We start from the raw sequence: 10,349 nt of genomic DNA, 5'->3' as shown, positions 1-10,349 counted from the left end.
AAAAAAAAAAAAAAAAAAACCCAAAACCCAAAAAACAAAAAAGAAAATATCAGAGTTCATTCCACATAAGAAAGGAAATGTTATACACATTGTGAAAACCCAATTTCAGTGTGCCCCGGCAGGATGCAAAATGTATTTTTTTTTTTTTTTTTTCTGAGACGGAGTCTTGTTCTGTCGCCCAGGCTAGAGTGCAGTGGCGTGATCTTGGCCCACTGCAACCTCTGTCTCCCAGGTTCAAGTGATTCTCGAACCTCAGCCTCCCGAGTAGCTCATTTTTGTATTTTTTGTAGAGATGGGGTTTCACTATATTGGCCATACTGGCCTCAAGCTCATGACCTCAAGTGATCCTCCCACATCAGCCTCCCAAAGTGTTAGGATTATAGGCGTAAGCCACCACGTCCGGCCACAAAATGTTCTTACTGAGGATTCTCACTGCAAAAGTTTGCATAACACTGACCTGATCTATTTTACAGAGGCTAAGATGGAGGCTCAGAGAGGGGAACCCAATTGCTTAAGGTCACACAGCCAGCTTAGAGTTCAGTAGTCCTGGCTGCCAGGACAGTAACCGTTCAATCAATCCTTTACTCATTCAACAGATATTTACCTCAGTCAGCTCTGTTTTGGGGCCCATGCTAGGCACCAGGAATATGGTGACAAACAGGATAGACCTGGCCCTGTCCTCCATGGGCCTCAGTTCCCCAAAGGGGATGAAAAACAGCTGACAAATAAGTAGGGCTTGGTGGCAGGTGCCTGTGATCCCAGCTACTGGGGAGGCTGGGGCATGAGAATTGCTTGAACTGGGAAGGTGGAGGTTGCAGTGAGCTGAGATCTCGCCACTGCACTCCAGCCTGGGGGATAGAATGAAAAAGGTTCAAGCAATTCTCCTGCCTCAGCCTCCAGAGTAGCCAGGACTACAGGTGCATGCCACCACACCTGGCTAATTTTTTTTTGTATTTTTAGTAGACATGGGGTTTTACCATGTTGGCCATCATGATCTCTATCTCCTGACCTTGTGATCCGCCTGCCTTGCCCTCCCAAAGTGCTGGGATTACAGGCTTAAGCTACCATGCCAGGCCTTTTTTTTTTTTTTTTTTTTTTGACACGGAGTCTCACTCTGTCACCCAGGCTGGAGTGCAGTGCCTCCATCTCAGCTCACTGCAACCTCTGCCTCCTACATTCAAGTGATTCTCCTGCCTCAGCCTCCCGAGCAGCTGGGATTACAGACATGCACCACCAAGCCCAGTTACTTTTTGTATTTTTAGTAGAGAAAGGGTTTCGCCGTGTTGGCCAGGCTGAGTCTCAAACTCGTTACCTCAGTTGATCTGCCCACCTCAACCTCCCAGGGGCTGGAATTACAGGCGTGACCCACTGCACCCAGCTCATCCCTGGACTTTTTTTTTTTTTTTTTTTTTTTGAGACGGAGTCTCGCTCTTTCGCCCAGGCTGGAGTGCAGTGACTGGATCTCGGCTCACTACAAGCTCCACCTCCCGGGTTTACGCCATTCTCCTGTCTCAGCCTTCCCGAGTAGCTGGGACTACAGGCGCCCGCCACCTCGCCCAGCTAGTTTTTTTCTTTTTTGTATTTTTTTAGTAGAGACGGGGTTTCACCGTGTTAGCCAGGATGGTCTCGATCTCCTGACCTCGTGATCTGCCCGTATTGGCCTCCCAAAGTGCTGAGATTACAGGCTTGAGCCACCGCGCCCGGCCATCCCTAGACTTTTTATTTCATTTTATTCATTTTTGAAACAGGGTCTTGTTCTGTAGCCCAGGTTATAGTGCAGTGACTCACTGAAGGCTCGACCTACCTGGGCTCAGGTGATCCTCCCGCCTCAGCCTTCCCAGTAGCTGGGACAAGAGGTGCATGCCACTGTACTAAGCTATCTTTTGTTTTTTTTGTTTGTTTGTTTTAGAAATAAGGTCTCACTATGTTGCCTAGGTTGGTCTTAATCTGGGCTCAAACGGTGCTCCTGCCTCAGCCTCCCAAAGTGCTGGGATTACAGGCATGAACCACCACTCCTGGCCAAATGTTTGTATTCTTTGTAGAGACAGGGTTTCACCATGCTGCCCAGGCTGGTCTTCAACTCCTGGGCTCAAGTGATCTCCTGCCTTGGCCTCCCAAAGTGCTGATTATGAGCCACCACACCTGGCTGACAATCCTGCAATGGCTCCCTATCGCTCCCCAGACACAGTGCAATCTGCTGACCATGATTAATACAACCCCCACCTCTACCTCACCTGGTCCTTATCTGCTCTTTTTCTTTTCCTTTTTTTTTTTTTTTTTTTTGTGACAGAATCTGGCTCTGTTGCCCAGGCTGGACTACAGTGTCGTGATCTTGGCTCACTGCGACCTCCACCTCCTGGGTTCAAGCAATCTCCTGCCTCAGCATCCTAAATAGCTGAGACTACAGGCACATGTCACCACACCCAGCTAATTTTTGTATTTTTAGTAGAGATGGCATTTCACCATATTGGCTAGGCTGGTCTCGAACTCTTGACCTCAAGTGATCTGTCCATCTCAGCCTCCCAAAGTGCTGGGATTACAGGTGTGAGCCACCGTGCCCAGCTCCTTCCCTGCTCTTCGGTCTAACCTCCCGCCTCTCCCTTCTTGGCTAGACTAAGCTCTTCTCCCTTCCCGGCCTTTTCCCAGGTGGTGACTTCTGCCACAAACACCGGTTAACTCAGCTTAAATGTCACTTTGCTCCCCATCACATTTTTGAAACTCTGTCTCAAAAAAATGATAATAATAACAGTTAAGATCATCCTTGTTGGCCGGGCGCGGTGGCTCAAGCCTGTAATCCCAGCGCTTTGGGAGGCCAAGACGGGCGGATCACAAGGTCAGGAGATCGAGACCATCCTGGCTAACACCGTGAAACCCCCGTCTCCACTAAAAAAAACACAAAAAACTAGCCGGGCGTGGTGGCGGGCGCCTGTAGTCCCAGCTACTCGGAGGCTGAGGCAGGAGAATGGCATAAACCCGGGAGGCGGAGCTTGCAGTGAGCTGAGAACCGGCCACTGCACTCCAGCCCGGGCGACAGAGTGAGACTCCGTCTCAAAAAAAAAAAAAAAAGATCATCCTTGTTGGCTAGGCGTGACGGTTCACGCCTGTAATTCTAACACTTTGGGAGGCTGAGGCAGGCAGATCACTTGAGGTCAGGAGTTTGAGACCAACCTGGCCAACATGATGAAACCCGATCTCTACTAAAAATACAAAAATTAGCTGGGTGTGTGGCAGGTGCCTGTAACTCCAGCTACTCAGGAGGCTGAGGCAGGAGAATTGCTTGAACCTGGGAGGCAGAGGTTGCAGTGAGCTGAGATGGCACCACTGCGCTCCAACCTGGGAGATAGCAAGACTATCAACAACAACAACAAAGGGATTATCCTTGTTTACTGCTCTGGGTTGTAAATCCCTGAGTTGTAAATCCCTGGCTCCCTTGTCTGTTTATTCCATCAGATCAAAAGCTTCTTCAGGATAGGGAGCAGCCCCTGTCACCAGCTAAGCATTTGTGCATGCTAGGTGCCAGTAAGTGTTTATTGAAGGAATGAATGAATGAATGAGTGACTGAATGAATGTGACCTGAAAAGTTGGACAGTTACTCTGGAGAATTATAGACACCTCATCCTGTATCTGGACTCTGGAATTTTCTAGGCCTCATTGGAACCCTTGTCCTTTGCCCAGGTTTTATTGCTTTGCAGGTCTCCACCCTGGCAGGAATCTCTTGCCACTGGCTAGTCTGGGTCCAGCCTGGCCAGCTCCACCCTTCCCACCTACAACACCTGGCAAGACCAAGACACAGCCCTTCCACAAATACATGAGTGGGTGAGCACGTGGGGTGGACAATCCATCCAATCAGTCCTCACTGACTCTGGTAAGGGAACGAACTTCTCCCAGTTTACCTGGGATTTTCATGGTTTTAGCACTGAAAGTCTTACACCCCCAGCGACCCAGGATCGCAGGCAAATAGGGGCAGTTGGTAGCACCAGATTGGTTGGGTCATCTTTGTGGACAGAGGAGGGAGTGGGACCTTCAACACGGATTTTTTTATTTTTTATTTTTGGGACAGAGTTTCACTCTTGTTGCCCAGGCTGGAGTGGAATGGAGTGGCATGATCTCGGCTCAGTGCAATAGTGCAATCTCTACCTCCCAGGTTCCTGGGATTCTCCTGCCTCAGGTCCCCGAGTAGGTGGGATTACAGGCACCCACCACCACGCCCGGCTAATTTTTGTATTTTAGTAGCGACACGGTTTCACCACGTTGGCCAGGCTGACTTCAAACTCCTGACCTCAGGTGATTTGCTGCCTCTATTACTTTTTTTTTTTATCTTTTAGAGAGATAATATTTGACATATAAAGAGAATAAATATATCACATATAATTTATAAAGTATAATAATATAGGCAAATAATTATGAACTCACCAACTCAGCCCATCTTCTCCTTCTCCAGAGAAATACCCTGTTAAGAAGATGAGGTAATTTTTTTTTTTTTTTTTTTTTGAGATGGAGTCCTGTGCCCAGGCTGGAGCCGCAGTGGCACAATCTCGGCTCACTGCAAGCTCACCTCTTTGGGTGTCACATGCCCATTCTTCCTACCTCAGCCTCCGAGATAGCTGGACTACAGGCGCCCGCCAACTGGCACGCCCGGCTTAATTTTTTAATATTTTTGGTAGATGACGGGTTTCACCTGTGTTAGACCAGGATGCTCGTGATCTCCCTGACTCGTGATCCGCTCCGCCCTCGCCTCCCCAATGTGCTGGGATTACAGGTGAGCCACCGCGCCCGCTGAAGGATGAGGAATTTAAATGTCCTCTCAAGCTTCCTGGCTGCCCCTCCCAAGTCAATTCACATTTTTAAATAGTTATATATAAAAAAAAAAAAAAAAAAAAAAAAAAAAAATTCATAACTTTTACATCTTGTTCTACAGCTATAATTAAATCTCTGTACTTTGTCGTGGAGTTGAGTCTAAATATACTGAAAAGCAATAAACAGCATCATGATTCTGTAAACACCTCTCACTTGAGAACTCCCTGGCCGCCCTAAAGAAAAAAAATGGGATCCTGGGGCCCGCCCCGCGGCTGGGCACGGTGGGCTCAAGCCTGTAATCCCCAGCACTTTGGGCAGGCCCGAGACGGGTGGATCACGAGGTACAGGAGATCTGAGACCATCCTGGCTTAACACGGTGAAACCCCCGTCTCTACGAAAAAATACAAAAAAAAAAAAAAAAAAAAACTAGCCGGGCGAAGGTGGCTGGCGCCTGTAGTCCCCACGCTGCTCGGGAGGCTGAGGCAGGAGAATGGCGTGAACCCGGGGAGACGGAGCATTGCAGTGAGCCGAGATCGGCATACTGCACTCCAGCCTGGGTGACAGAGAGAGACTCCATCTCAAAAAAAAAAAAAGAGAAAAAAAAAAAAAAGAAAATAAATGGGATCCTGTGCAGTGCCAGTTTTCAATCTCAAGAAGCTCAATGCCATGGTTCTTAGAGGCAGAAAAGATCTCAAGCCTCCTTCTAACTAACTGAGTCATTTTACAGAAGATAAATTGAGACTTAGAGAAGGAAATAAATTTTGCTTCAAGTCATAAGACTTGTCAATTCCTTACACCATATTCTGGCCTTCTCCTGGGATTCCATAAATAAATGAGGCCAGGTACGGTGCTTCACGCCTGTAATCTCAGCACTTTGGGAGGCCAAGGTGTGTGGATCACTTGAGTTTGAGACCAGCCTGGCCAACATGGCAAAACTCTGTCTCTACTAAAAATACAAAAATTAGCCGGGCGTGATGGGGCATGCCCGAAATCCCAGTTACTTGGGAGGCTGAGGCAGGAGAATCGCTTGAACCTAGGAGATGGAGGTTGCAGTGAGCCAAGATTGTGCCACTGTCGTCCAGCCTGGGCGACAGAGCAAGACTCTGTCTCAAAAAAGTAAATAAAAATAAATGAATGATGTTAGCTACAAAGTACTTTTGAAGGGAATTTAAACTATATAGAGTTTACATCAAGGATTCAAGTGCCCACAGCTGGGCACCGTGGCTCACACCTGTAATCACAGCAGTTTGGGAAGCCAAGGAAGGAGGATCACTTGAGACCAGGAGCTCAAGACCAGCCTGGGCAACACAGTGAGACCCCCCCCGACTGTACAGAAAATAAAAAACTAAAAAGTTAGCCAGGCATGGTGGCACATACCTGTTAGTCTCAGCTACTCAGGAGGCTGACACAGGAGGATCCCTTGGGCCCAGGAGTTCAAGGTTGCAGTGAGCTATGATCCCACCACTGCATTCCAGCCTGAGTGACAGAGGCGAGACCCTGTCACTTAAAAAAAAAAAAAAAGGTCTCGAGACCTGTCAGTTCCCTACACTGCGTTGTCTGCCTGCCTCCTGGGATGTGATAAATGAATAAATAAATAGTGTTAGCCACAACGTCCCTTTTTTTGAAAGGAAATTAATCTGTATGGATGTCACATCAAGGATTCACGGGTATACACTAAGAAAATGAAATATTTTAATTACAGAAGGTAAAATCAGAGAGCCCTGTGTCTCCAAATATCTTTGGTGTGGGCTAGGCTGAACTTGGCAGGGAGTGGTTTCATTGGCTGCGGAGCCTGGGGAGGGTTGGTTGGGGAAGGGCTTTTCTCTCCATCCCAAGTGGACAGAGTTCTGGCACCTGATTCCCTTGCTCTGAGAAGAGGGTGGGGCCGTCTTTGCTTGGAAGTGGGGAACGGGAAGCAACAGGTCCCTGGGCCTCCACAGGTATGAACTGCAGCACCTTATCTATTGTTCTTGAGACGCCAGGTCTAAAGATATCTGAGCAATGGGAGGACACCCAGTCAGCCATGGGGCTCCATGATAGCAGCCCCATTTTCCAGAGGGCTTAACTCACTCCACTTAGGTTGGAGGGGCCTGCTGCCCATGGTCTTAGTTCAGGAAAAATCTTGTCCCCTGAGTAACGTGAAATATGGAAATAATAGTTCACATTGATTTGCACTCCCATCTGCCATGTTTGGTTAGGTTATTTCACCTAATTCTTGAAACCACTCAACAAAGTAGGTTCCATTATTATTCCCAGTTGTACAGATAAGGAAATTAGAAGTCCAAAGAGTCGGTGACTCTGACTCAAAGGCTTATTACTAGCAGGTAGAAAAGTAGGATTCAGGCCAGCATAGTGGCTCACACTTGTAATCCCAGCATTTTGGGAGGCTGAGGTGGGTGGATTGCTTGAGCCCAGGAGCTGGAGACCAGCCAGGGAATCTCAGTGAAACCCTGTCTCTACAAAAAATACCTAAATTAGCTGGGCGTGGTGGGACATGCCTGTAGTCCCAGCTACTCAAGAGGCTGAGGTGGGAGGATCGCTTGGGCCCAGGAGGCAGAGAGAGGTTGTAGTGAGCTGAGATTGCACCACTGCACTCCAGCCTGACCTTGTCTCAAAAAAAAAAAAAAAAAAAAAAAGAAAGAAAAGAAAAGAAAAAAAAGAAGAGCAGAATTCAGAACCAGGCAGTCGGGCACTGAAGTTTTTGCTGGGAACCACTGTGCCAGGATGGTCTTAAGCCAGAACACCAGACTCCCTGCCTCTGCCATGAAACTGGTCATTCATCTCTCTAAGCCTCAGTCACTTCCTCTGGGAAATGGGGATGATTGTGTCTGCTCTATAGCCTGGCCAGAGGACCAAATGCCCCTCTGGTTCCAGTCCTGGTCACCTCCTCCCCTGACCCATGGTTGTCGTTGAAGCTCTTGCTGGGCTGGACAACAGGGAGCTCAGGCCATCCTCTTGCCTTCCTTCTCTTGCCTGCCCTGGAGTCTGGAATTTCAGGTCCCCACAAAAGACTATTTCTTGCTGAATGAAGCAGGGTTTGCCACTCAGTTCAAATGGCACCGGGAAACAAAAGCCCACCCTGATCTTAGTGGAATAGCACAGAGATTAAGAGACTGTGGAGGGCAGTGGCCCAGGGTTCAAATTCCAGCTCTGTCATTTTTGTGAGTGATGGTGACTTTTAGGTGTCAGCTTGACTGGATTAAGGGATACCCAGATAACTCATAAAGATTATTTCTGTGTATATCTGGGAGGACGTTTCCTGAAGAGACTGCTATTTGAATCAGTGGACTGAGTGAGGAAGAGTCACCCACACCCACGTGGGTGGGCACCATTCAGTCTGTCGAGGGCCAGGAGAGAACAAAAAGGCAGACAGGAAAGGTGAATTCACTCACTTTCTCTCTCTTTTTCTAGAGCTGGGACACCTGCCTTCTGCCCTTAAACATCAGAACTCCAGGGTCGCTCGCCTTCTCACTCTGGAATTTGTACCAGCAGCCCCCCCAGCGTTCTAGGCCTTCAGCCTGGGACCGAAAGGCTTGGATTGAGCCATGCTACCAGCTTCCCGGTTCTCCAGCTTGTAGATGGCTTATCCTAGGACTTCTCAGTCTCTATAATCCCATGAGTCAATTTCCCTAATAAATCCCCTCTCATCTCTCTCTGTATATATCCTATGTGTTCTGTTCTTGGGAGAACCCTGACTAATACACTGTGTAACATCAGGCAAATCCCTTTACTTCTCTCTGAGTCTCTGCTTCCAAATGTGTAAAATGGTCATGACTGTACTTCTAGCACTTTCGGAGGCCAAGATGAGCGGATCACTTGAGGCCAGGGGTTCACAACTAGCCTAGGTAACATAATGAGTCCTCATCTCTAATAAAAAACAAGCCGGGCGCGGTGGCTCAAGCCTGTAATCCCAGCACTTTGGGAGGCCGAGACGGGCGGATCACAAGGTCAGGAGATCGAGACCATCCTGGCTAACACGGTGAAACCCCGTCTCTACTAAAAAATACAAAAAACTAGCCGGGCGATGTGGCGGCGCCTGTAGTCCCAGCTACCCGGGAGGCTGAGACAGGAGAATGGCATGAACCCGGGAGGCGGAGCTTGCAGTGAGCTGAGATCTGGCCACAGCACTCCAGCCTGGGTGACAGAGCGAGACTCCGTCTCAAAAAAAAACAAAAAAAAACAAACAAAAACAAAAAAAAAAAAAACAAACAGGGCTAGGTGCGGTGGCTTATGTCTGTAATCCCAGCACTTTCAGAAGCCAAGGTGGGTGGATCACCTGAGGTCAGGAGTTCTAGACCAGCCTGGCCAACATGGTGAAACCCCATCTGTACTGAAAATAAAAAAATTAGCCGGGCTTGGTAGTGCGCGCCTGTAATCCCCGCTGCTCAGGAGGCTGAGGCAGGAGAATCGCTTGAAATCAGAAGGCAGAGATTGCAGTGAGCCGAGATCGTGCCACTGCGCTCCAGCCTGGGAGACAGAGCAAAACTCCGTCTCCGAAAAAAACAACAACAACAACAACACCCCAAAATCTGTACAATGTATGTACGTATTATAGCAAAAGACTTTCTGAAGACTGGTAAGACAATGCACACTATGGTACACTCCAATAAGTAGTAGCTATCACTTTTATCATACATTATAATGCAATTATTGGCATCTAGCACAAAGCCTGATACATAATTGGCTTTCAATAAATAATAAAAGGATAAGTGTTGACTTGTCTCCATCCCACAGTACCTTATGAGTTTTTTTTTTTTTGTTTGTTTTTTGAGATGGAGTCTTGCTCTGTTGCCCAGGCTGGAGTGCAGTGGCACGATCTTAAACGAGGCGGAGCTCACTGCAAGCTCCGCCTCCCAGGTTCCTGCCATTCTCTTGCCTCAGCCTCCCGAGTAGCTGGGACTACAGGTCCCCACCACCACACCCAGCTAATTTTTTGTATTTTTAGTAGAGATGGGATTTCACCGTCTTAACCAGGATGGTCTTGATCTCCTGACCTCGTGATCCGCCTGCCTCAGCCTCCCAAAGTGCTGGGACTACAGACATGAGCCACCATGCCTGGCCTTTTTAAAAAACATTTTATTATTTTTTGAGAGAGAGTCTCACTCTGTCCCCAGGCTGGAGTGCAGTGGGCATGATCATGGCTCACTATAGCCTCAACTTCCCAAGCTCAAGTGGTCCTCCTGCTTCAGCTTCCCAAGTAGGAGGTGTGAGTCAGTTAATTATAAAAAGTTTTTGTAGAGATGGGGTCTCGCCATATTGCCCAGTCTGGTCTCGAACTCATGGATTCAAGCGATCTGTCTACATCCACCTCCCAAAGTGCTGGGATTACAATGCAGGTGTGAGCCACTGCATGGCCCCTTATGAGCTTCTTTTTTTTTCAGTCTCATTCTGTCGCCCAGGCTGGAGTGCAGTGGCACAATCTCGGCTCACTGCAACCTCTGCCTCCTGGGTTCAAGCAATTCTCCTTCCTCAGCCTCCCAAGTAGTTAGGACTACAGGCACCTGCCACCAGGCCCAGCTAATTTTTTTTTTTTTTTTTTTTTTTTTTTTTTT

This window comes from Rhinopithecus bieti, unplaced genomic scaffold (assembly GCF_001698545.2).
Source record: "Rhinopithecus bieti isolate Rb0 unplaced genomic scaffold, ASM169854v2 scaffold_32081, whole genome shotgun sequence".
NCBI classification, from domain to species: Eukaryota; Metazoa; Chordata; class Mammalia; order Primates; family Cercopithecidae; genus Rhinopithecus; species Rhinopithecus bieti.
Note: the sequence above shows the minus strand (reverse complement) of the source record.